The 27,210-nt window shown below is 35.6% G+C and overlaps 1 protein-coding gene across 8 annotated transcripts in view; it reads left to right on the forward strand.

The window, feature by feature from the left end:
- Positions 1-27,210, forward strand: part of ERBIN (erbb2 interacting protein) — a 109,783-nt gene that overhangs the window by 10,740 nt on the left and 71,833 nt on the right. For all 8 annotated transcript variants that reach the window (XM_082650641.1, XM_082650643.1, XM_082650645.1 and 5 more), the window contains exon 2: positions 23,370-23,417. The gene's annotated coding sequence lies outside the window, so the exon portion shown is untranslated. The remainder of the gene's footprint in view (positions 1-23,369; positions 23,418-27,210) is intronic.

The following is a 27,210-nucleotide window of genomic DNA, read 5'->3' on the forward strand; positions in this document are numbered from 1 at the left end:
AAATTTGAGGATTATAACCTGGGAAGAGCATCTCAGAAAGCTCTGAGAACTATTCCACCTATTAGAAGTCAACACATAGTATATAAGTTTTTTTTGAGACAGAGGGCTGTACGATAAATTATTGACAGTTTATATAATCCAGATATAAGTGCCATTGTGGTGGGTCATGTGACCCTTTACAGGGTCAAGAAGGAATGGTATCCTTTGAGTCGTCGTGTTGATGCTGGCAGAATGTTGCTGTTTATGGTTGAGCAGGTATTCCTGCTGGTGGGGGAGGTTTGGTCAATGCATAATGTGGATACACAATGTACAGTGTGAGGGGAAGGCAGAGAAAAATTTTACATTTAAATTTCTCTTGTCTTGCCATAAATATGAATTTTGTTTCATATACATGACAGTGCTGTACAGAATATAGGTTTATTCTTGTATTCTTTGCATGTAAATTTTTACACTTGTATGAATTTTTTCTGGTGGATAAATACCTAAAGTGCATTTGCTATGTGTGTAGTTGAAATTGATAGAATCAAATTCCCTCAGAAGAGTTTGTATCCATTTATACTTCCACCAATTATATATGAGAGTACCTCTTTATGAGCATTCTTGAACAAATTGGATATTAGCTAAAGTACTTGTGCAAATCTGAGACAGGCAGCATAGTAGTATATATATAACATAGGCTTTGGAGTCAGATTGCAACTTACTAACTGTGATGTTGGCAAGTTAAATGTAAAAATTCTTTTAGGAATATTACATATTTGTATGCCTTTTGTGTTCTACATGGATTTAGTTGACTTGTTACTTATATGCTTTGGTTATGGTGTTTGCCATTTAGAAGTTTAAATTTTAATGTAGTCATATTTGTCAGTCTGTGCATTTTTGGGCTTAAGGGTATTCTTAGAAAGGATTAATGCCAAGATTATAAAAATAATAACCTAAGTTTTCTTACTTTGGCTTAGGGAGTGAAATAATTATCTAGATTGATTCTCTCCAAATTTCTAACCAGTTGTTGTAACACCATTTATTGAATAAATCACCTTTTTTACTTCTAAAATTCTATCTTTATCAATAGAAAATTCCCAAATATACTTAATCTATATGAAAGTCTTCTTTTTTATTTATTGTGTTTTTGTTATGCTATCTTCATTTTCCCTCCTCTCCTCATTATAGTATGCTTAATATCTGGAAGTGTCACTTTATTACTCTACTTTTGAAAAAATTTTCCAGGTGGACTTGAATCATTAAGTTCTAAAAATACTACTTGTTGGTATGTTGATTGAGAGTGCTTGAATTTATAGATAGTTTAAGAAGTAATTGATACCTTTACAATAGCATATCTCTTTCTAGGAAAGTAAATTTTCCATTTATTTAATACTTTATGCCCTTCAGTGGATTTTATGATTTTCTTCTTGTCATATCCATGTTTCTTATTAGTATGCATATTTTTTGTTATTGTTAAGAATTATGTATATTTTTTCATTAAGCTTATTTCCAAAAAACTTAATGGAGGGAAGGTGAGAGCTGCTGCTGTTATGAATGGGGCTATTTCTTTCATTGTATTTTTATCTGGATACTTAAATGGAGGGAGGAGATTGATTTTTCATATTTATTACCTACTGCATTCTACTGAGGACTTTTTAAAAATTGCTAATAGATTTTTAGATGGTGTGGTATATCTTCTAGGTATATAATTATAGATGAACGAGTAACAGCACCTTTGTGAAAATTGAATTATAAATATACTAAATTGTATAGTCTCATGTATTATAATTTAATATGCATCCTGACAAGTACTTAGTAACCTATCTTTTCAACTGTAAAATTCTTCCCTCATATCCTTTTTCTTTTAATACAGCAGGTTCTTACTAGTTATCTATTTTACCCATATTAGTGTATATATGTCAATCCCAATCTCCCAATTCATCCCACCATCACCACCCCCTGCCCGCTTTTGCCCCTTGGTGTCCATACATTTGTTCTCTACATCTGTGTCTCTATTTCTGCATTGCAAACCGGTTCATCTGTACCATTTTTCTAGATTGTACATATATGCGTTAATATACAATATTTGTTTTTCTCTTTCTGATTTACTTCACTCTGTATGACAGTCTCTAGGTCCATCCACGTCTCTACAAATGACCCAATTTCATTCCTTTTCGTGGCTGAGTAATATTCCATTGTATGTATATGTACTGCATCCTCTTTATCCATTCATCTGTCGATGGGCATTTAGGTTGCTTCCATGACCTGGCTGTTGTAAATAGTGCTGCAGTGATCATGGGGGTTCATGTGTCTTTTTGAATTATGGTTTTCTCAGGGTATATGCCCAGTAGTGGGATTGCTGGGTCATACGGTAATTGTATTTTTAGTTTTTTAAGGAACCTCCATACTGTTCTCCATAGTGGCTGTATCAATTTACATTCCCACAAGCAGTGCAACAGGGTTCCCTTTTCTCCACACCCTCTCCAGCATTTGTTGTTTGTAGATTTTCTGATGATGGCCATTCTGACCGGTGTGAGGTGATACCTCATTGTCGTTTTGATTTGCATTTCTCTAATAATTAGTGATGTTGAGCAGCTTTTCATGTGCCTCTTGGTCATCTGTGTGTCTTCTTTGGAGAAATGTCTGTTTCCTCATTTCCTTTTGTTGCTTGAGATCATCCTCCGACATTAGGATAGCAGTCTGATTAATTTAGTCTTCAACGAGGGGATTTTTATTGTTGCCTAGGAGTTTTCATTTAATCATACTATCTTTCTCTAGCATTGTCTGGCTGGGGGAATTGGAAATGGAACAAGAAAACTTGCTAAATTCTGAGCTTGATTTAAGTAGAAGTTGGTTCCTTCTATCACTATTCTGCCCCGTAACTGTCTCTCGAAGGTGACTTCAGTGGTATGAGAATGGCTTCTTGAACCTTGTTCCTTCACTGCTTTTTGATTTATTTCTGAGAAAAATGCTACTACTTACAAACATTTTCCTTCAACTCTTAGTATTTAGTGTGACGCACAGTAGTATTATGTATATCTTTTTTTTTTTTTTTTGCGGTACGCGGGCCTCTCACTGTTGTGGCGTCTTCCGTTGCGGAGCACAGGCTCCGGATGCGCAGGCTCAGCGGCCATGGCTCACGGGCCCAGCCGCTCCGTGGCATGTGGAATCCTCCCGGACCGGGGCATGAACCCGTGTCCCCTGCATTGGCAGGCGGACTCTCAACCACTGCGCCACCAGCGAAGACCCAAACATATTTATTTTTTTATTTTTTTGCGGTACGCAGGCCTCTCACTGTTGTGGCCTCTGCCGTTGCAGAGCACAGGCTCCGGCCGCGCAGGCTCAGCGGCCATGGCTCACGGGCCCAGCCGCTCCGCGGCATGTGGGATCTTCCCGGACCGGGGCACGAACCCGTGTCCCCTGCATCGGCAGGCGGACTCTCAACCACTGTGCCACCAGGGAAGCCCCTGTATATCTTTTAATGATAGTTATTTTGGTCCTTTATTTGATCATAATAGTAAACTCTTCTAGCTATGTAGTTCATACACATAGTAAATATTTCCCAAGAGATCTTTGCCACTGCTTACACCCTAGTTTATTTTTGTCAATTTACATGTTTCACTGACCTTGATCATATCCTTCCTTTTAATATATTTAATAGATAATTTGGTATAAATGAAAGACGTTCCCCAGAACTGATATTTTCCTCATATTCAGTGGATTTTATCACTGAAAGCGACTTAGAAACAGTCTAGTCTAAGTAACCACTCTTTTCTTTTCAGTTAACAGAAGGGGAAACTTTTGGCCCAGAGGGAGAGGTGAAATCCTAGAGGTCACTTAGTTTATTAGTGACATAAGTGAGATTCAAAAAATAAATCCAGGGAGTTCCCTGGTGGTCCAGTGGTTAAGACTTGGCTCTTTCATTGCCATGGCCCTGGGTTTGATCCCTGGTTGAGGAACCAATATCCCACAAGCTGCGTGGCACGGCCAAAAAAAAAAAATCTCGGTTTCCTGACTCTGGCTTCTTTTTCCCTTATACCAGAATTTTACTTGGTATGTTCTGAAGTGGATAGTTTCTGTAGAATAGCACTATTTTTTTAAAAATTTGCTAAATGTTTATTTTGTGCCTCCTTTCAATTCTCATCTTCCCTACCCCTCCCCCAGCTTTATTGAGATACAGTTGACATGTAACATTGTGTAAGTTTAAGGTGTATAATGGGTTGATTTGATACACATGTATTGCCATATGATTACTACCTTTGGGGTAGCTAACACTTCCATCACCTCACATACCTTTTCCTTTTTGTGGTGAGAGCATTTAAGATCTACTCACTTAGCAACTTTCAAGTATATAATACTTGTTAACTATAGTCAATCATAATGCTGTGCATTAGATCCCTAAATCTAAATCCTTCTTTCCTTTGTTTCTCGTCACCCCCCTCCCCAGAACTATACTTCTAACTGTAGCTAGAACAGCACTATTTTCCAAATATTTTTAATAGGTGTTATAGAAAAAAAGTTCTGGGTTCATGTAAGTGAGGACACCTTGAGTTAATACACCTTTTCTTTTTCCTTTGGCACATTCTAGTTTGTCATAGATGATTGTTTTTAATTTTAGAAATAACTGGAATACAGCTCAGTTTACAAAAAAAAAAAGCATCAATATTTGAGCCAAGAAGTTTCATGGAAAGAGTTATACTAAAGCAGCATGCAATTTGTAATCTCACATTTTAAAAAATATACTTTTTTTTTTTGCCTCTTTCTACTCATCCATCCAGCCCAACCCCATTGTTTCCACTGAAGCTTCCCCAAATATTTGAGAAGTTTTCCCTTCTTTGGATTTATAACTTAAATTTTTTTTTAGATTATGATAAAAGTTCACATAACATAAAATTTACTGTCTTAACCATTTTTAAGTGTACAGTTTAGTGGTATTAAGTACATATTGTTGTGCATCAGTCACGACCATCCATCTCCAGAACTCTTCATCTTGCAAAATTGCAATTCTGCGCATTAAACGATAACTCCCTGTTCCATTCCTCCTCCTCCCCGCTGCTGGCAGCCACCATTCTACTTAATTTTCTCTATGATTTTCACTACTTTAAGTGCCTCATAAAAATAGAATCGTATAATATTTGTCCTTTTGCTTCCAGCATATTTCACTTAGCATAATGTCCTCAAAGTTCATTTGTGTTGTAGCATATGTCAGGATTTCCTTTTTAAGGCTGAATATTCCTTTGTATGTAACTGCATTTTGCTTCACTATTCATCTGTCATGGACATTTGGGTTGCTTCCATGTTTTAGCTATTGTGAATAATGCTGCCATAAATATGGGTGTACAGATACTACTCTTCAAGACCCTGCTTTCAATTCTTTTGGGTATATACGCAGAAATGGAATTGCTGGAACATATGATAATTTCATTTTTAGTTTTTTGATGAACTGCCATATTGTTTTCCACAGTTGCCTGTACTATTTTATTTTACATTTCCACCAACAGAGCCCAAGTGGTCTAATGAGAGGTCTAATTTCAGTACATCCTTGCCAACACTCCCTTTCTGTTTAGTTTTGTTTTTTGGATAGTAGCTATCCTGATGCCTGTGAAGGTGGTATCCCATCATTTTGATTTACATTTCTTAATGACGAGTGATTTTGAACATCTTTTTGTATGCTTGTTTATATGTTTTCTTTGGAGAGATGTCTTCGCCCATTTTTGAATCTGGTTGTTCTGTTGTTGTTGAGCTTTAGGAGTTCTCTGTATTCTGGATGTTAATCCCTTACCCAGATATATGATTTGCAAATATTTTCTCCCATTTTGTGGGTTACCTTTTTCTCTGTTGATAGTGGCTTGAGGCACAAAATTTTTTTAATGTTGATGAAATCCAGTTGTCTAATTTTTCTTTTGTTGCCTCTGCTTTTTGTGTCATAGCCAGGAACTCACTGCCAAATCCAGTGTCATGAAGTTTTTCCCTATGTTTTCTTCTAAGAGTTTAGTTTGGATTGTAACGTTTAAAAAGTGCTTAGCTATTTAATTTAAAACTTAAATATATAAACTCTTTTAATTATTTTTGGATATTTTGGTTAGCTTAACTAAATTTTTTCTTTTTTAAATAAAAGTAAAAATGCTAGCATTTTTCTCTCTTCCCCTAGTTTATTAATGTTGCATTTCGGGCTTCTCTTTGGAGCTAAGCCTTTTATTTTGAGATAATTGTAGATTCACATGCAGTTTTAAGAAATAATATAGTGAGATTTTTCCCCTTGAGGGAACATCTTGAAGAATTATAGTACAGTATCACAACCAGGATATTGAAATTGATAGTCAGGATACAAAATAGTTCCATCATCACAAGAATCCCTGTTGTTGCCCTTTTATTACTACAATAACATCTCCTTCCCATACTTCCCTCCCTCCCTTTTTGTCTTTTCAAAACTGTGTAAATGGAGTCATATAGTATATAACTTTTGGGATTGGCTAATTGCCTAATTCGCTGGAAATTCATCAAAGTTGTTGCTTATAGTAATAGCTCATTGACTTTTATTGCTGAGTGATATTCCACAGTATGGATGTACTACCAGTTTGTTTAACTCTTTCATGTTTAAGGACATCTAGGTTGTTTCCAGTTTTGGGCTATGAACATTCATGTACGGGTTTTTCTGTGGAGATAAGCTCTCATTTTTCTGGGATAAATGTCTGAGTGTAATGCTGTGTTGTGTAGTTTAATTTTATAAGAAGCTGTCAGAGTGCTTTCCAGAGTGGCCGTAGTAGTTTGCATTATTCTCACCAGCAGTGTATGAGAGATCCAGTTTTTCCACATCCTTGCCAGTATTTGATGGTGTTACTATTTCTTACTTTCTTACTACTTTTTATTTTAGCCGTTCTTTTTGGTACATAGTGGTATCTCATCATATTTTAATTTTCATTTCCCTGATGGTTAATGGTGGTGAATATCCTTTATATGATTATTCACCATCTGTATATCTCTTCACTGCAATGTCTGTTCTTGTTTTTCGTCCACTTTCTAGTTATATATATATATATGTATTTTACAGTTGCATTTTGAGAGTTCTTTATATATTCTAGATACTGATCCTTTCTTGATACGCGATTTGCAAATATTTTTTTAACAGGGTCTTTTGCAGAGCAAAAGTTTTTAGTTTCATGAGGTCCAATTTATCACTCTTTATGGTTGGTGCTTAATACTCTTTGCCTATCCCTGTATTCTGAAAATTTTCTGTGTGTTCTTCTGAAAGTTCTATCATTTTACATTTAAATCTGTAATCCATTTTGAGTCAGTTCTTGTATAAAGTGTGAGATTTAGGTCAAGGATATCTTTTTGGCCTCTGGGTATCCAGCTGCTCCAGCACCATTTCTTGAAAAGGCTGTATTCTTCCTCTATTGAATTGCTTTGCATCTTTGTTGAAAATCAGTTGGGAATATTTGTGTGTGTGGACATTTTTTTAACATAAGGAGAGGTTCAAAATAGAAAATAAAAATTACATGCAGTTCCACCTCTGAGATAATTACTATTATATTTTGTTGTGTTTCTAGTTTTTTCTTAAGCCTGTGTATATATGCATAAGATTACTTTTTGTTTAAAAAAATTGTTCTTTGTCCTCTTTTTAGTATGAGCAGTTATCCATTTCTGCATTAAAAGATAGCATTTTCATGGTTTTGTAATTTTATGTAGCTCTGCTGTAGTTTATTATTGATGGGATTTTATAGTGATTCCATCTGTTATTTTCATAGCATAGTACTTAACACATAATGAATAGATTCTCAGCATATACTTGACAAATTAATTTAGACCTACTCATCATACCTTAAAAAGACGAAACAAAGTTCTACTTTTAATCTACTATCTTCTGCCGTGCATTGGCGTATATACTAGTATTAGGCACTTTCTTCAGAGTAGAGTGTTTAGTTCTTTGAATTGTATACAAGGTGAAGAGGTTCCAGTGTATCAGTTTATGGAGTATAGTTTTTTCCTACACTACAGTGTCTCACCTATATAGTCTGCTTACCATGTAGGAGCAAGGATTTGAGGTAGATTTTTGGAGGATAATATAGAATCTAGATTCTGTTCTCTTCTAGCTTAGAAGTTAGATATAACAACGGCATTTAAGCACCTACCTTGTGCTAAGAACTGTTCTAGGCTCAAGTGAGGGCAAAGAATAAATATTTGAGGTCCTACTTTCCTAGTCTATAAGTAGCCCTACCTTTATTCTGATAAACGAATAAGCTGAGACACATAGGCATTCTTTTGCCAGGATCTATTGTGCCATTCAGCCTCTATACTTATGCAGTTAGTTTTCTGTGTAACTTTCTAGCACTTTGGGGGTCTATTTGGAGATATTTTCAAATGATAATTCAAGGGCAGCCTTAACAGTTTTTCTTTTATTTTTTTCACCATATGATAGAGTTATTTATTAAGATCCCTGTGTGTTCAGTTTGATTTTTTTTTTTAACTATTTCTTCTTAAAAATAAGATTCGAGGTGACTTTTAATAGGATGTGAATACTAGTTAATAGAAATACAAAATCAGATCCAAGGAAAGGAGTGAGGAAATGTATAACGTTAAAGTAATTTAGCTATGATAGAACATCAGATTTAGCTAAGCTTCCTGGGAGCCAAGGTTCTCATTACCCTGAATAAAGAAATACATATCAAGTTCTCCAAAGGATTCAAAGATTTTCCTTGCATTAATTTCTAAATGATTTCTAAAATGTAAATTCCCTTATATAAGAGCTGTTGAGTAATGAATGGACAGTATTGTTGACAATAATTTAACAACACATATTCCATGGCTCTCAGGCTCTTTTTTAATATATATGTATTTTAATAAAAATAGGATGATATAATATTCAAAAAACTCAGCAAAGATGGATCATACATGAGGGTAGGCTAATGTGTTTCAAAATATTATATATATTCATATATATCACACATATATGTATACACACACGCACACACACACACACACATATATATATATATATATTTTTTGGTACTCTTACTTGATCTAAGGGTAAAATAGACATGGATGGAGATAGTATTTTTTATTCTCCTCTAACCATCACTGTTCTAATTTGGAGTTTATCTAGCCGAGTAGCAGGCAGTTTCAGGATTTTGCTTTCTAATGAAAGAACGGCATATCAGAATTCTATTTTGCTTATTGATGCTCTGGAAATCAGTTGAGAGAATGGTATGTTTATTGTCACATTAAGAAAGTGATAAGTATTTATGTCTGACTAGCCAAGCATTCCTTCTCTGCAGGGGTACTTGCTATTATAAAGCTTGTAGTTTCCTCAGGAGGCAGGTTTAGAGCTGTTAATAGGCACCTAATGCAAATGCTTTACTGAGACCACTAAAATACCAAAGAATATGGTACAGATGATTCTGGCTTAACAGATTTTCAGGATTTCCAAGTGTATAACCAATCACATGTCTGCTATAAAAAAAATCCTCATAGTCCCAGGAAATGTCAAATTTTGGGCAGCATGGTGTCCCCAGTTTGCTTGATTGAGTTAGCTTAAAAAAATTTTTTTTTCAGATAGTTAAAAGAGGTGACTTTGAGGTATTATTTAAAACTAAGTGGTTGCATGTTGAAATATGAGTACCACTGACAGAGATTGTAAGTCTTCCAGTTCATATGCATCCATTCTTTTTTCATAATAAGTAAAATATCAGGACTAGTTCTTTTTTTAAAATATACTTTTTTTTTTTTTTTTCCAGAGCAGTTTTAGGTTCACAGCCAAATTGAGCCTAAGGTACAGAGATTTCTTATATACAACCTTGTTCCCACATATGCATAGCCTCTCCTATTATCATCATCCCCCACTAGAGTGGTACGTTTGTTGCAGTTAGTGAACCTACATTGACACATAACTATCACCCACAGTCCATAGTTTACATTTAGGTTCACTCTTGGTGTTGCACATTCTATGGATTTGGACAAATGTATAATGGCATGTATTCATCATTATAGTATCTTACAGAGTAGATTCACTGCCCTAAAAATCCTCCGTGTTCTGCCTGTTCATCCTCCTTCCACGCCCAACCCCTGGAAACCTCTGATCTATTCACTGTCTCCAGTTTTCCCTTTTCTGGAATATCATGTGGTTGGAATCACATATGTGTGTATGTTTTTTTCAGGCTTCTTCTTCTTTGCAGTATGCCTCTAAGGTTCCTCCATGGCTTGATAGCACATTTCTTCTTAATCTCTGAATATGTACCACAGTTTATTTATCCATTCACCTACTGAAGGACATCTTGATTGCTTTCAAGTAGTGGCAGTTATGAATAAAGCTGCTATAAGCATACCCCTGCAGGGTTTTTTTGTGGTCATAAGTTTCCAATTCCTTTGGATAAATACCAAAGAGCATGATTGCTGGATTGTATGGTAAGAGTACGTTAAGTTTTGTAAGAAACTGCCAAGCTGTCTTCCAAAATGGCTGTACCATTTTGCATTTCCACCAGCATTGAGTGAGAGTTTCACATCCTCACCAGCCTTTGGTGTTGTCAGTGTTCCAGATTTTGGCCATTCTAATAGGTTTACAGTGATATCTTGTTGTTTTAATTTGCATTTCCCTGATGACTTATGATGTGGAGCATCTTTTCATGTGCTTATTTGCCATCTGTATATCTTCTTTGGTGATGTGAGAGTGTTAGGATCTTTGCAATTTTTTAATTGGGTTGTTTGTTTTCTTGTTGGGTTTTCAGAGTTCTTTGTGTATTTTGGATAACAGTCCTTTATCAGATGTATCTTTTGCAAACACAGTGCTCCCACATATGGGGGAGGGGGCGGGATTGGTTCGAGGACCCTCCCTTGTCCCAGGATACCAAAACCTGATGATGCTCAAGTCCCTTATGTAAAATGGCATAGTATTTGCATGTAACCAAGGCATATCTTGCCTATATATTTTTTATTTTTTAAAATTTATTTAAAATTTTTGGCTGCGTTGGGTCTTCATTGCTGTGCGTAGGCTTCTCTCTAGTTGCAGCGAGCAGGGGCTACTCTTCGTTGCAGTGCCCGGGCTTCTCACTGCGGTGACTTGTCTTGTTGCAGAGCATGGGCACTAGGCATGCGGTCTTCAGTAGTTGTGGCATGCAGGCTCTAGAGCGCAGGCTCAGTAGTTGGTGGCGCACGGGCTTAGTTGCTCCATGGCATGTGGAATCTTCCCAGACCAGGGCTCGAACCCGTGTCCCCTGCATTGGCAGGTGGATTCTCAACCACTGCACCACCAGGGAAGCCTTCCCCATGTACTTTAAATCACCTTGGGTTACTTATAATACCTAATACAATGTAAATGCTTTGTAAATAGTTGTAAGTACGATGAAAATACTATGTAAATTGTTTCCAGCTTGTGGCAAATTCAAGTTTTGCTTTTTGAAACTTTCTGGGATTTTTTTCAAATATTTTTGATACGAGGTTGGTTGAATCTTAGGATGCAGAACCTGCAAATATGGAGGGCCGGTTATATTTTGTGCCAGTCTGTTGCCTGTCATTCTCTTTACATTGCAGAACAGGTTTATAGTTTTAACAAAGTCTAGTTTATTATCAATTATTTCTTTCATGGATTGTGCCTTGGGTGTTGTATCTAAAAAATCATCACCATACCCAAGGTCATCTAGGTTTTCTTCTATGTTGTCTTCTAGGAGTTTTATAGTTTCATGTTTTACATTTAGGCCTGTGATCAATTTTGAGTTAATTTTTGTGACAGGTATAAGTTCAGTGTCTAGCTTCATTCCTTTGAGTGTGATTGGTTGTTCTGGCACCATCTGTTGAAAAGACTGTGTTTAGTGCTGTTGTATTGCCTTAAGGGCTATATTTTTTAAAATTGCATTGACTGTAATATTTTTTGGATTTGCGGTCACCTTTTCTCAGAGAAAGGAAGGGTCATTGTGAACTGGGAAGTTATTCTAATGGTGTCTGTGTCATTTTTCCCTGTCATCCATTTTGGGATAGATAGAATATCTCTGTTGAAATTTTATAATTGTTTCCACCCATACGCCATGGGGTTTTATTGCGAGAGACTTCCAGATTCATACATATGCCTATAAATGTTTTCTCAACAGGAATATTGAAAGTGTAATTATTATCATGTTGGTTCTTGATGTTTTTGGACGTAAGGTGTCCTTTCATTCATTGAGAATCATTGATGATATGGAACACTATTATACTTGGAGCTTTAAGACTTGCCTCTTGTTTGTCCTGTGATCTTTGTTTATATTTAAATGTGTATATAATAGCTAATTTAGAGAGATGTCAGAGTTCAGTATGTGAATGAATTTGGCACAAAGCACCTGGCAGTTCTTAGCTGTTCTCACATTTTCCCACTTCCTTTTCTACAGAGAATTTTAAAGAAATTTGTTACTTAAAAAAAGTACTTTCAAAAGTAATGTTTGACAAATTAAGGCTAATTCCATACATTGTCTATTAGATAAGCACAAGAGGATTTAGGTATAGGTGGGACATTTAGAAGTAGAAGCAGCTTAAAATTTGGGTTTGCTTCTCTTCTCTACATATATGATGCTATTTTACTTAAAAAATAAATGTCTTCAGCCCTAAGGGATTTTTAGAATGAGTTAATAAAATTATAAATATACCTAAAATATTAATCTGAATCCTGGTAAAAGTGAAACTTTTTATACATAAGACTTTGATCAAGTGGTGGTATTTTTAAGCTTTTACTTATAAGTGTTAATTAAGCTTTTAAAATCCTTCTGTAACAAGGTGTTAAGATTGATCTGGTTTCCTTTGGAAGGTTTGTGGTGTTTATAATCATAATTAGGCTAAGTTAACCTCAAAACAAACACAGTAGCTGTACAGAAAAATGATGATTTCAAACCTGCCTCGTGTGTGTGTGTGTGTGTGTGTGTGTGTGTGTGTGCGTGCGTGCTCACATTTGCTGGTTTCTATCTTTTTCTGCTCTTTGCTCGTGGTTCCTTCTCTATAGCTCCTTTTCTCTTGAACTTAGGAAATACTGTAAGGAAATTTACCTTAAGAAATTAGGGCCTTGTCTTCACCAGGTGGATTTGCATTTTAATAGAGGTTGTTTGGAGAGTGTCCAAAATAAATAATGGTGGAATTTCAAGCACTAGGGCCCTTGTGTCCAGGATTTGCAAATCAGGTCATGCTCTTCAACAGGTTTGGCTCAGTTTCTAGGGCACTGTACATGCTGCATAAAAACATTTTATTGATAGACAGCTTCATTTAAAATGCCACTTAAAGAACAAAGAAGTAATTAGCATATTGAAGTGTTAGGTGGAAAGGAGGAGTCTGTGGTAAGGTAAAGGGCCTCACCTGAGCAAAGGATTTGGCTCAGTAAAGTTGTAAAACTTTAGTTGGGATTAGATTATGGGATTGGGTATAAGTAACTTATTTTAAGGTTTTAAAGGGAGAAGGAAGGTGGTAAAATAAATTGAAATGAAAAGTCAGGTGCTAACTGAATGGGATTAGGAAATCAGTTTGGAATCTTTTGTATTAATACATCATAGTGGCATTAACCAATGTCCTGATATTTTTTCTTTTTTTTAAGCTATTTTTCCATCGAGCTCTAATTCACATACAATAAATAAAGTTCACCTGTTTAAAGTGTACAATCCAGTAATTTTTAGTACATTTACAGGGCCCTGCAACCATCATCATCATCTGAGTCCAAAAAATCTCATCATTTCCCCAGACTCCATACCCATGAGCAGTCACTCCTGTTTCCCACTGCCCCATAACCCTGAACCACTAATCTTTCTGTTTCTATAAATTTGCCTGTTTGAGACATTTCATAAAAATGGAATCGTACAGTATATGGCCTTTCGTGTCTGGCTTCTTTACCATAGCATAAAGTTTCCAAGGTTCATCCATGTTATATCCTTTATCAGTAGTTCATCTCTTTATATAGCTGAATAATACGCATTTCATTGTATGGATATAAAACATCTTGTTTCTCCATTCATTAGTTGATAGATATTAGATTGTTTCTACTTTTTGGCCACTATGGATAATGCTGCTATGAACATTAGTTACAAGTTTTTCTGAAAGCAGGTGTTTTCAGTCCTCTTGGTTTTATACCTAGGAGTGGAATTGATGGGTCATATGGTAACTATGTTTAACTTTTTGGAGGAACTGCCAAATTGTTTTTCAGAAGTGACTACAACAATTTACATTTACATCAGCAATGTATGAGGGTTTCAATTTCTCCACATCTGTCTTGATACCTACCTTTTTTATTGTAGCCATCCCTAGTTGGTGTAAAGTTTTATCTCTTTGTGGTTTTCATTTATATTTCCCTAATGACTAATGATGTTGATCATCTTTTTATGTGCTTATTGGCCATTGGTATTTCTTTGGAGAAATGCCTCTTCAAATCCTTTGCCCATTGTTAAGTTTTGTTATTTGTCTTTTTAGTGAAAGTGAGCCCCAGTGATTTCTCTGCTGTGGGAGGCCATCTATACCAGAAAGCAAGCATGGGCTGGTGGTTTGGGAAAGTTAATGTCCATAGAAGCAGTCCTTAACTAGTGGGAGACAGGAGCAGATGGATAACAGCTTGCCTCTCATCCTATAGGCAGACAGTTCTGAGACCTCCTGTGCGCCTGTCTCAGGGAGTTTAAGTAGAATGAACCCCAGTTGTCTTTAGGGATGACTTTGATAATATACCATTTCTTATATTGGCTTTTCCTCCGTATCTCATTCTCTCACTGCTCCCTCAGGTCATTTCTTAGACAGACTATCTGCATTCAAGTCTTTACCTCAGCCTTTGTTTTTGAGAGAACCCAAACTAAGACAGGTGTCAGTAGAGTACTTAGTATTGAAAGAGTTGATAATATTTCAAGATTTGAAACTGGATGATCACCAAAGGTATGAGTATAGATAGAGAAGAGGGCCAACATCTGTATTCTCAGTCACTATAATGTGTTAAGAGGTTGACATAAAGTGGAGCAATTAGCAAAGGAGACTGAGGTCTGGCCAGTGGTGTAGGAACAAAATCAGGAGGATGTGGTGTCTTGGAAGCTAAGTGAAGAAAATGGGTAAAGTAGTGGGGAGTAATGCTACTACTAAGTCAAGTGAGAGATGAACTTAGAATTGTCTGTTGAATTGGGCAATAGGTAGGCCATTAATAATCTAGGAAGAACAGTTTCCATTGAAGTGATTGGGACAAAAGTGTGATTGGGGTGGGTTTGAGAACTGTTGATGAAAGAATTGAAGTCAGTGCATATAGACAACTTGTTTGGAATTTTGCTGTAAAAGGGAGCAGAGAAATGGGTTAGTAACTGGAGAGATATCCTCAGGAGAGGTCCTTTTTAAGGGAGGAAAAATAACACCTACTCCGTGTCTTGTATTTCTGCATATGATCAAAATCAGTTGTTCCTTAGAATATCTTAGAGAACTAGGGCTCTACTTGGTTTATTTGAGCATCTTGTTCTGTACCCATCAAGGCTTCCCAAATCATCTGTGATGAGTTCATGGAGGAAAAGAAGTTGTTATAAGTCATTAGCAGAAACTAAGAAGATTGGGATTTACTCTGGCATAGAGATGAATACTAGGAAGTAAAGAGAAATAAGGGAATACACACGAAGAAATTAGTCTTACTGCTGGATTGTGTTATGGGAATAGTTTAGAATCCGGGCAAGACTGTATGAGAAAGTATTTTTAAGTTTGAAATAATGCCAAGATTTAATTTCCTACCATGTTAAGCACAACATCATTGTGAATATATGTTTGTGATGCATATTGCCAACAAACGTCTCTTTGCACAGCTTTATTGACCTATTGTTGAAAATAACAGAAATAACTCTGTGTTAGAAGAAGTTGAAATTTACTCACAGACCTTCAGTATTCCTTTTTGGCACAGTTTCACCTTCTCTGAGTTTGGTTATGAGCCATACTGAGCTGCTTTCTTTCCTCATTCTCCCTCTGCTTCCTCCCTCTGATTATAGAATGATCTAATGTTAGGTTCTCAGAGTTAAATAAACCAATTCTAGCTTGGATGTTTGCATTTGTAGTCTTATTTCTAATTGTGGAATGAAAGATTTTTCTGTAAAAATAATTAGGCCCTCTTTTTGTCCCATAAATTGTCATTCCTTCTAAACGGAGATGGAGGAGAATTCTGAAGATTTGTCTTCTACCTTGACCAAGTTTGTTTCACAAAGGGGTGAGTCAGACTGGATATCTTCCATGGGAGTATCTTTTCTATATACAGAACTGTTTTATCTACACTGGCAATCTCCTAGTATTTCTTTTTGTTTGTTTGTTTGTTTTTTTCCCCAGAAATTTTATTGCCCTTTCTCCTAGTATTTCTGCTTCTAGTTAGCATATAGGAGGGCACAAAATTTTTTTGGTCCCCTGGTAAGAATAAGAAAAACCTGTAAAGAATAAAAATCACACTTAAAAAAAAAATAGAGCTAGCAAAAAATCAGTGGAATCAGGGAAGCCTTAGTGAACTGACTTCCGTAGATACATGAACCTCTCATAGGTGAGTCAAGAGTGTGGCAGTTTCGCAGCCAGATTTCAGTATAGGATGAAGCAGGACTTACCATAAATGGAAAGACTGAAGGGATGAATATAAATCATCCAGTCCTCAAGTGACAGTGTGGGCTTTTGCGAAGGGATTGGAATCTGACAGAGCCCCAAAGGCAAAATTAAATCATTAAACCTGATAATTTTATCCACCTTGAATTTTGCCGTAAAGAGGAGTAGAAGCTTAGTTGAAAAATACCTATAGAAATGTATAGTTCTGCAAATTCTAATGTTTCTTAAATTATGGGACACTGCTGGGATTGAATCTAAAGGTAAACCGAACCAAAAATATCTGGAATTGCAGCCCAAATTCTTCCTATCTCAGATTTTGACAAGATCAAAAAGATATGGCTGTGGTTGAAGATGGGAAGTTGGGGGTTGAATTGATCACAGAAGAATTCACTGTAATTAAAGCTGCAGCCAGTCCCAGCTCAAATTGGTTCTAATAGGAAACTGAATTATCAGTCACTCATCCTAACTGAGAGAAGAGCATAGACTCTCTGGGTAATAAGTGAAACTTAACAATATTACATTCAGTTCTCAACTGTTATTTTATAAAAAGCATCTAGAATACTGTGAAAAATTATGAAATATACAAAGAAAAAGGAAAATATGATTGTATAATTAAGAGAAAACAGTTAAGAAAACCAGACTTATTAGATGACCCAGAGTTAGAAGTCAATGAGTTAGGAGACAATGATTTTAAAACAATTTACAGGATAACATGTGAGGGGTTGAGTATTTCAGGAGAGTATTGGGAACTTTGTACCAACACCAGATGTTTTCTAGAACTGAAAAATGCAGTATCTTTTAAAAAAACTATTCAAATGGGCTTGATAGTAGTAAGAAATAGACTAAGAAATGGTGAATGTGTGAATAAATATGAAAGTCTTTTCTGGTTTTTAAATTTATATAAATGACAGTTGAATAGTGTAAAACAAAAAGAAATTGTGGGATTTATAATATGTAGAAGTAAAGTTTATGACAATAGCATGAAATATGAGCGAGAGTAGACGTAAATAAATTATGCTCTTACATTTGTTCATCATATATAAAATTACATAGTATAATTAGAATAGTACAATATTATTTAACGGTGGACTATGATGAATTAAGAATACATACTGTACATTCCTAGAGCAACCACAAAATATGTATAGCTTAAAGTCCATAAAATGAGATAATATAGGAAAAAATAACTATATTTGAAGGCAGGAAAAAAAGGAACAAAGAACAAATAAATAAATAGTAATGTAATAAACTTAAATTAAATCACACCAGTAATTATATTAAATATATATGGTCTACGCCTACCATCAAAACATAGAAATTGTCAGATTGGATAAAATAGTAAGACCCAACTATATGCTTCATATAAATAGGCAATTTAAAGACAAATTTGGTTAAAAGTAATAGTTGGAAAAATATACATTAACACTTACCAAAAGAAAGTTCCTATGGCTATAGTGATATCAGGCAAACTATACTTCAAGACAAGGATTATTAGCAGAGAGAAAGGACATTTTATATGATAAAAGGATCCATTCCTCAAGAAGGTACAAGAACCCTAAATGTGTATTTATTGATACTTTATAAGAGATTCAAAATACATGAAATAAAAATTGACAGAAATAAAACATATTTACACTTACGGTTAGAGATTGCAGTACTTTTCAGTAATTAGTAGAAAAAGAATCCCATAAATTAGTAAGGGTACAGAAGATTTGAACACCACTCTCAATCAGTTTAACCTGACATTTTTTGAACACTAAACCCAAGAGATGCAGAATGTGACATTTAAATATACATGAAACACTCACCTCAGTAGATCTCATGTGGGGCTGTCAAAACTTCAACATATTGTGAAGACTTGAAATCATAATATTATTTTTTCTGATTACAGTGGAATTAAATTAGAAATCAGTAACAAAATGAGGTTTAGTAGAGCCCTGAATTCTTTTTTTTTTGGCTGTACCACGCAGCTTGTGGGATCTTAGTTCTTCAACCAGGGATTGAACCCGGGGCCCTCGGCAGTGGGAGCTCCAAGTCCTAACAACTGGACTACCAGGGAATTCCCAATCCCTGAATGTTTTGAAATTAAGGTGATTCTGAATAACTCATGGGTAAAATAATAAATCAAATGGGAAATTAGCATTTTAAACAAATTCAGCAAAAAGACAACATACCAAATTTTATGAAGTGCATCTCAGAATTTATAGCTTTAAATCTTGAAGAATAAAGTATTAGAATCAATTACTTAATAAGCTTTACCCTAAGAGTCAGAAAAAGACAAATTCAAAATAAATAAAAGGCCGAAAAAATAGAGAAAAGTGAAATCAGGGAAATGGAAAATGTCCCATAAGTAAATGAACAAATTATGAAGTTTTCTCTTTGAAAAAATCAATACAGTTGGTAAACTTAAGCTTAAAACTACAGCAATTTATATAGCTCTTGAATTTGTGAATCAGCAAGTGGTCTTTTATCCTATAAAGAATTACAGCATCATGTCCTCAGGGCTGCATTCAAGGAAGGTAAAAGCAGAAGTTGTAAATCTTCTTGAGGCATAGGCACTGTTACTTGCCTAACTTCTGCCACATTGAGTTGGTATAAGTCACAGTTCAGCCCAAATTCAAAGAGTGGGGAAATAGACTCTGCATCTCTTGATCTCAGGTGGTATAAAACATTGTGGCCATGTTTCTTAATTTACTCTGGTTAAATCAGAAACAGTAAAGAGTCTGAGGTTTTACCCTACTTACAATCTAAAATGTTAACTTGCCAGAAAACACAAGACTTCTAGACCAGAAACAAAGGGTTTATTACTCCCTGAAAATCAGCAACCAGGGCAATATTTTGTGTCAGTTACCTGAGCCGAAATCTTCATAGGGCTTCACAGTGAGGGTCAGATGGTACCTGCACAGATAGTAGTGTGCATTACAGAAGGGGAACCCCAAATTAGAAAACTCTGATCTTTCATAGGACCACTTATGACCTGTCTGTCCTCTCCTCAGGAGAGTGGAAGATAGAAACCTTATTTTTACTCTGGAATTTAAACAAATTGTCTCTGGAGAGAGGACATTGAACTGTCTCAGTGTTGCTAAGTGTTATTATCTGGAATGTATCCTTGTATAAACATCTTAAATTGGCTGTAAATGACATTGCTCAGTGGACCCAGACCATGCAGAAATGTGAGATGTTCATGGAGAATTGTTTTCTAATATAGTATATCCTCTTGTACAATAATTCGCAATCCTCCCGTATACAAAATTTTGTCATTCTTTTCTACAAAAGTCTTTTCCCACTAGAGTGTCATGTAAGGCTTGAGTCCAGTATCTTATCATCTAACTGAGTTCCAAGTACAGATGAGGCTCTGCTATGCCATTTTGTAATTAGAGAAATGCAAAACACAAATACAGCGAGCTACTTGTCTGCACCTACTACATAGGTTAATGTTAAGAAAGATTGAGAATATCGAGTGTTGGTGAGGAATTGATTGGAACTCTGGGAGTGTTAAAACCACTTTGTAAAATGACTTGTTTGTTTATTCCTTTTTTTTAAAAAAATAAAATTAAACATGCTTATAGACTTTGATCTAGCAATTTCACTCCCATATTTACCCACAAGGACTGAAGCCTGCATTCTCCTAATACTTGTACACAAATGTCATAGCACTCTTATTTAGGATAGGTTGCCTTGGCCAGGGTGTTGACTGGAAATTAGCACATGGGAACTTTCTAGGGTGATAGAAAGATTTTATGTCTTGGTTGCTTTTGGTTATATGGATGTATGCATTTCCCAAACTTTACTCTAAAGGTCTTTTTTATTATGTTAAGTTATTTGTAAAAATATAAAGTGGAAGTTTCTGCAAATGTGGGAACTCCATATAACTTTAGTATGTATGTCAACTATTTTATTCCACATTAAGATTTTTTTTTTTGGCATATTTAGGCTAACCATGTTTTGATGTGAAAGTTTGATTAACAGTGCTGACATTGAAGAAGCTCTCAGCTTTCTGCTGAATTAGAATTAGACTAGCAGGGGTCAGACAGCAACATTGACCTTGTAAGTGTGAAATTTAGCTATTTCACCAGCCTCCTTTCCTCATTTCTTGCTGTATATGTTGTAGGCATAGCACATTTTATACATTCAGTTATTTTTGTCCTTCACAATCAAATGCTCTTATACAGTATTTGTTTTTTTCATTACATAGCTTTTTTTACGTTTTTATTTTTGCTCTTTTGCACATAACTATTTTCATTGTTTACTATTCATGTACTTACCGGTAATGGGTTAATAATGTCCATAAAATGCCTTAGAATTAAGCACAGGTTGTACCAAATACAGATTAACAAATACTGTGATAGCCATGATTAAACTAAAATGATCGTACACAACCACTAAATACCATCTAATGGCTATGGGCATGCCTGAGGAGCCTTTGTTGTGCATTTCAACTTCTGAACTCATTTAAAAAGATGGTTCCAACATAAGATTTCTCTTAAATCTAGCCAAGTATAACTTGTGATCTCTTCAGATCCATAGGGAAGTATAACATACTATATTTTAGAAAACCTTTATAGTGATTTCACTTTTCAGTTGGTACAGTAATCCGCCAAATGAGAGTTTATCAAAAAAGGATGGAAAGGGGAAAAGATGGTGGTTTGAGTATAGATGAAATAATATTGACTATGGATTGATTATTGTTGAAACTGTTAGAAAAAAGTATCACATCAGCATTTTGTGTATGATAAAGAATCTTGAGTTTTATATCTCATCTCCTAAATCAGAATCTCTAGGGAGAAGCTACGGTAATCTAGTAGTAATTTTAAAAATACCCTAAGTGAATATCGTTTAGCTAGTTGTACCATGGCACCCGAGGTTTCTTTTGTTTTGTTCTCCTCCTCATGAGCAGCTTTTTTTTTTGAAACTGATGGGAAACTTTGTTAGGATGGTCTATGAATGGTTTTCCAAATCTCTTTATAAAAATATACCTCTCTCTCTTGCTAGATTATTCGCATCTGCCTACAAATCCACTGCTGTGACTCTTGATTCACATTCTGCTCTCTCTACTGCTCTATTTTTCCAGTGTCTTTTTTAGCGAAACTACCTGAGTTGCCTGTATTTGCTATGTCAGATTATCCTCTTCCTATTTCTTGAATCCCCTCCAAACAGTGTTTTGTCTTACCACTGCCCAGTAAGATAATCAATGACCTTTACATTATTACACAGTGACAGTTAAAGTTCTTACTAAGATAGTTGATAACTTCCTCCTTGAAACATTTTTTTCCATTTAGCTTTTAGGATATCACACTTTGGGTGGGTGGTTGGGGGGTAGTTTCTCTTGACTCACTGACTGCTTCTCTTCAATGTTCTATTTCTGGTTCTATTTCTTCTTTATGACCTATTTTTATAATATCTCAGGGCTCAGTCATTGAATCTGTTTTCTTCCCTCCCTTCCTTCCTTCCCTTCTTCTTTTCTTTCTTTTTTGAACCTGTACTCTTCTGTCCACATTCATGCCCTTGATTCTTTCATCTAATTTCATTACTTTAAATATCATCTCTAAACAGATAACTTACAAATTTATATCCTCAGTTTGGATTTCTCCCCACATCTCTGAATACCCATATCCAACTGCCTATGTAGGATCGCAGTAGGAAAGCTTTCAGGTATTTCAAGCTAAAGTCTTGAAACACAAACTTCCTTCTCTCTTCTCTCTAACCTGCTCCTTCTGTAGCCTTATTCCATCTCAGTTCATTGGCAATGCCATTTTACCAGACAACTATGTATGTGGAAGTACCTTGAGTGACAGATTAAGTGGCCATCTTTGCTTGATATATGCAAAGGTATTTTTTGTGGCATGTACTATGGGTGGAATTTGTGGAGAAGGTTAAACAACTCAGCAGTCCTAAACAATTTAACATAGAGGCATATAGCCCAATATATTTAAAGTGACCCTGTAAATTCTGAAACACACTTATTAATATCTTTAAAAAAAGATTATTTATGATGTATATACATTAATGCTGTTATTTTGGGTTTTGGGCTGTCTTATTTTGGAATGGTTACAGGTACAGAAAACCTAGCAATGGTTTAAGCAAATAGGGGTTTAGTTTTCTTATAAACCAAGAAATCCAGATATTTCTGTAGTTCAGCTACTCAACTGTGCTATTAGAGACCCCCAGCTTGTTTTGTCTTTCTACTCTGTCAGCCTTTTTGGTAGGTTTTTAATCCTCATGCTTGTTGACTCATAGTCATAGGATAGAAGTAGACATGTTCACATCTGTCCCTGGATAAGGAAAGCAAATGTTTTTCCAGGGCCAACCCCCATCGCACCCCCAAATTAGACTTCTAAGTATATGTTGTTGATGTTAACTGTGTCATCCATTACCTGTTCACCCTTCTTGGAAAGCTCAAAAGTGGGTTTTTAGCTGGGTCTATTACCACCCTGAATAAGGAAAATTCTGGAAAGGGGGAAAAGACTGGTAAGCAATTAACAGTGTCTGCTGCATAGAACCATCAAAAATTACTAAATTTAAATTGGTGATTAGAGTTTATTTGCTTGGGAAAACTTTCTTATTTTTCAGTAAGGGCAAATAAATGGGGTTTTAATGGTAGATAGAGAGGTATTTATTATTTGATATAGATGAGGGCTCTCAATAGTTCACAAATGTGTGATGAACAGTAAATCCAGTGACTGGTTGAGAAGGTAGCCATGTATTTAGAAGTTAGCAAATTTGTGTGTGTCAGTTTATGGGGCTGAATTATTGAGAATTTTAATTTACATTTTGAGGTAAATAAGAAATTAGAAGAGATATTCCTTAAAGTCATAAAGATCTATTTTTATTGTTAATTTTGTTTCTTTTTATGGTTTCCATAGAATGTTGGCTCAATTAAGAAACATCAGGGAGATAAATTCAACCCAGTGGTAAGTAGTTTTAATTTCTTTTGTTAGAAAATGTTTGGGTTATTATGCCTTTTTTTTTGGTTGGCCTCTCTTCCTCCATTTGGTTAGAATGTTTTTGTGTCTGCCGTTTTAAGTCTGATTTCTAAGTGGCTCTTATATCACAACACTAAAATTCTAATTAGCGGTCCCCTGTTGATCACTTCCTGTTCCGATCAGGCCAGTCTTTCTCCCTTTGGTTTATTACTTCTTTGCAGTATTGTGTAAGGGAGGATCTCTTTGGGTCTTGTTATTCATTCCCTTTCATATGGTGCTTTCCTCTTGTGACCTCAATAATTAAGGTCCCCCTCCTTTCTTATCAATCAGAAGTTTTTAGTCTAAATTGGGATCCATTTTTGTATTGGTTCAGGCCCACTGAATTCTGAGGTCTAAGTTGCTCTTTCCACTGTCTCTGTCCACAGGAAGTTTTGTTTTCTTTTGTTTTTTGGGGGGGAAGTTTTCTTTTGTTTTTGTTTTTTTGAGGAAGTTTTCACTTGAGATGTAAACTCTTTGCAGTTTCCTAGAGCTGAGTGTCTAATCTTTTTCTGAATTCATGGTCTCTTCTGAGAAGTTCTGCAGTATGATTACCACTACAGAAAAGTCTTGGAAGTCTTTTTACCTTTATTAACAATTCTGCCTTGTAACTTGCCTCCTACCTCAAGTGCCCTGCACAGATGACTTAAATATAGTAAAATAAATACACTTTTTTTTTTTTGGCCACACTGTGCCGCATGCAAGATCTTAGTTCCCCGACCAGGGATTGAACCCGTGCCCCCTGCATTGGGAGTGCAGAGTCTTAACCACTGGACCACCAGGGAAGTCCCTACACTCTTAAACCATGTACATTTGGTAATAACATTTCATGTCCCTTATTCTCAGCTGGGAGTTATACTTCCAAATCCATTATGATTTCTGGAAAATGGATTTTTTAGGCCATATCTTACAAGTTATTGCATACTATCATATAAATATAAGCATACAGTAGTTATAATATGAACCAGAATAATAGTTTGAAATATTGTATTAGTGCTGCCTCCTAGAACTTTCTGCAGTGATAGAAATGTTCTGTATCTTCTGTTATTTAGTATGGTATCCATTAGCCACCTGTGGCTATTGAGCATTTAAAATATGGTCAGTGTGACTGAAACCAGATTTAAAATTTTGTCTGATTTAACTTGAATTTTCAGGTTAGTGGCTACCAGATTGGACAGAGCAGATAGAGTTTTTTTCCCGTTTTTCTTAAGTGTCCCCCTAACTCATTATCAGTTGAAGTCTTAGAATCTCTTGAAAAAGAAAGTGTATATTCATTTTTAGAATATTTTTTTATTATCTCATTAAACACAAGTATAAGCTAAATTCCCCTTTAGGGATTAAATTCTTATTATTAGATCAATAAGACTGCTTATTCTTATCAGTAAAATACACCTTCATATAAACATAGATTAAGCATATTCAGTAAACTTTATTGACAAAGTAATTTTTTGTTTTTCTTGAGGTAATAATTGACATATAACATTGTATTAGTTTCAAGTAATACAACGTAGCGATTCAGTATTTGTATATGTTGCAAAATGATCCTCACAATATGTCTAGTTAACATCCGTCACCATACATAGTAACAATTTTTTTTCTTGTGATGAGAGCTTTGGATCTACTCTCTTAGCAACTTTCAAATATACAGTACAGTATTATTAAGTATAGTCACCTTGCTGTACATTACATCCCCATGAGACAAAAATTTTAGATAGAGTCATTTGATGTTTGACATCATAGTGTAAAGGAGGAAAAATTTTTCCTTCACCCTCTTAGGGTTCCTGGCTGGGTGTGAAAATTAAACTGACAAAGACAGATTAAAAGGAGAAAAATATATACATTTATTTAATGTAAGTTTTAAGTGACACAGGGAGCCTTTGTAAGGAAAGGAAGACCCAAAGAAACAGTTAAACCTGAGTATTTTTATGCCGTGTTTGATGAAGTGGACAGTTGTGTAGAAATACTTTAGATCAAAGAGTATGAAGTAAGTGTAGTAAACTGGGGGAGATTTAACAAGTCCTGTTCATTAGAATTCTTCTTCCTTTGTCTTCAGAGATACCTCCTGGTATAGGGAGGGCACCTTTCACAGGAGGATTTTATTACCTGTTTCAGGGGAGAACGGCGTGGAAGGTCAGAGTGACCTTCCTGCTTCTGCTATTTTATCAAACTCCTTTAGCTTAAAATATTCAGTATGCCATATTTTGGGGTGCCATATTTTGGGGTGGTTTGTCCTGAACCCCATCGGTAGCTTGTTTTTGTAAACCCTAAAGGAGAAGTATGTAGTAAAGACTTACTGATGTTTGAATTATTTCACGAATCTGAGTTCAAGTATATCATTATATATTGAGAAGCAGTATAGTGCACTACAAGCACAGAATCAGTTTCTTTTTGGAAAAATAGGGATAATAATAATACATGCCTTAGAAAGATACACGAGGATGAAATGAGAATAAGCATATAGGTTTTTTTGTGTGTGTGTGTGGTACGCCGGCCTCTCACTGTTGTGGCCTCTCCCGTTGTGGAGCACAGGGTCCGGACACGCAGGCTCAGCGGCCATGGCTCATGGGCCCAGCCACTCTGTGGCATGTGGGATCTTCCCAGACCGGGGCACGAACCCGTGTCCCCTGCATCAGCAGGCGGACTCTCAACCACTGCACCACCAGGGAAGCCCATAGTTTTTTTTAAATATTTTATTTTATTTTATGTTTTGTTGAGGCACGAGGGCTCTCTAGTTGTGGCATGCGGGTTCAGTAGTTGCAGTGCGCAGGCTTATTTACCCCACGGCATGTGGGATCTTAATTTTCCCGACCAGGGATCAATCCATGTCTCCTGCATTGGAAGGCAGATTCTTAACCACTGGACCACCAGGAAAGTCCTGAAACATACAGTTTATATAAAGAATTTAGCACAGTGCCTGGCACACATGGTAAGAATAGTCAGATTTTTTTTTTTAATTGCAAGGGAAATACTTATCCTATTGTCAAACTCTTTAAGAATATGATATAATTAGAAGAGTTAGAAGCAGTGCCTTGCAGAGCCACATTGGAGCCTGAGGCAAAAGAAAAAAAATTAGTCATACTGATTCTGTCTTTATTTTTAAATTTACCATTTTGGTCATTAATGGATTATTTTTCAGTGATTTGGATTTTTTTAAAAGATATTGCATTAAAATATTGAATTTGATTACTGAGTTTGTGTGTGTGTGTGTGTGTGTGCGCGTGCCTGAGGCATTTGCTGCACTGGCTTCAACCTAGCCTTGGCTCTGGGTAGAAGTAATCTAATACTCTCATAGAGTCTTCTGCTTAGGGCAAGAATTTATTATTCTTTTACAAAGAATTGATAACATTAATTAGCAATCATTTATTGATGTAGGCGTTTCTTTGGTAGTATAATGTTAGCCTCCTAGTTGGAATTAATCTCTGTATGAACGTTGTGTTCTTAATAAAATTAGCCTTGAGAATTTTCACTAATTCAGAATTGAGCCTTTCCCCCCAATTAGATCGAAATAATGAAGTCTGCACTTTACTGGAGCAAATTTCTTCTCTATTGTGTAAACTTATACACATATAAGACCTATAAACTTTAGAAAAATTAAAAGAACAATATTAATTGAAACAAAATATACTTGGCTTAGATTGGAATTTTGATGTGGGAGAGTTACAGGAAAGTTAATGGCTGGTTAGAAGACCTGAAAATATCTTTGCACTCCCACTTTCTACTCAGAACTACATAGAGTCAAGTTCTT

This window comes from Grampus griseus (assembly GCF_964374135.1).
Source record: "Grampus griseus genome assembly, chromosome: 3".
Taxonomy (NCBI): Eukaryota; Metazoa; Chordata; class Mammalia; order Artiodactyla; family Delphinidae; genus Grampus; species Grampus griseus.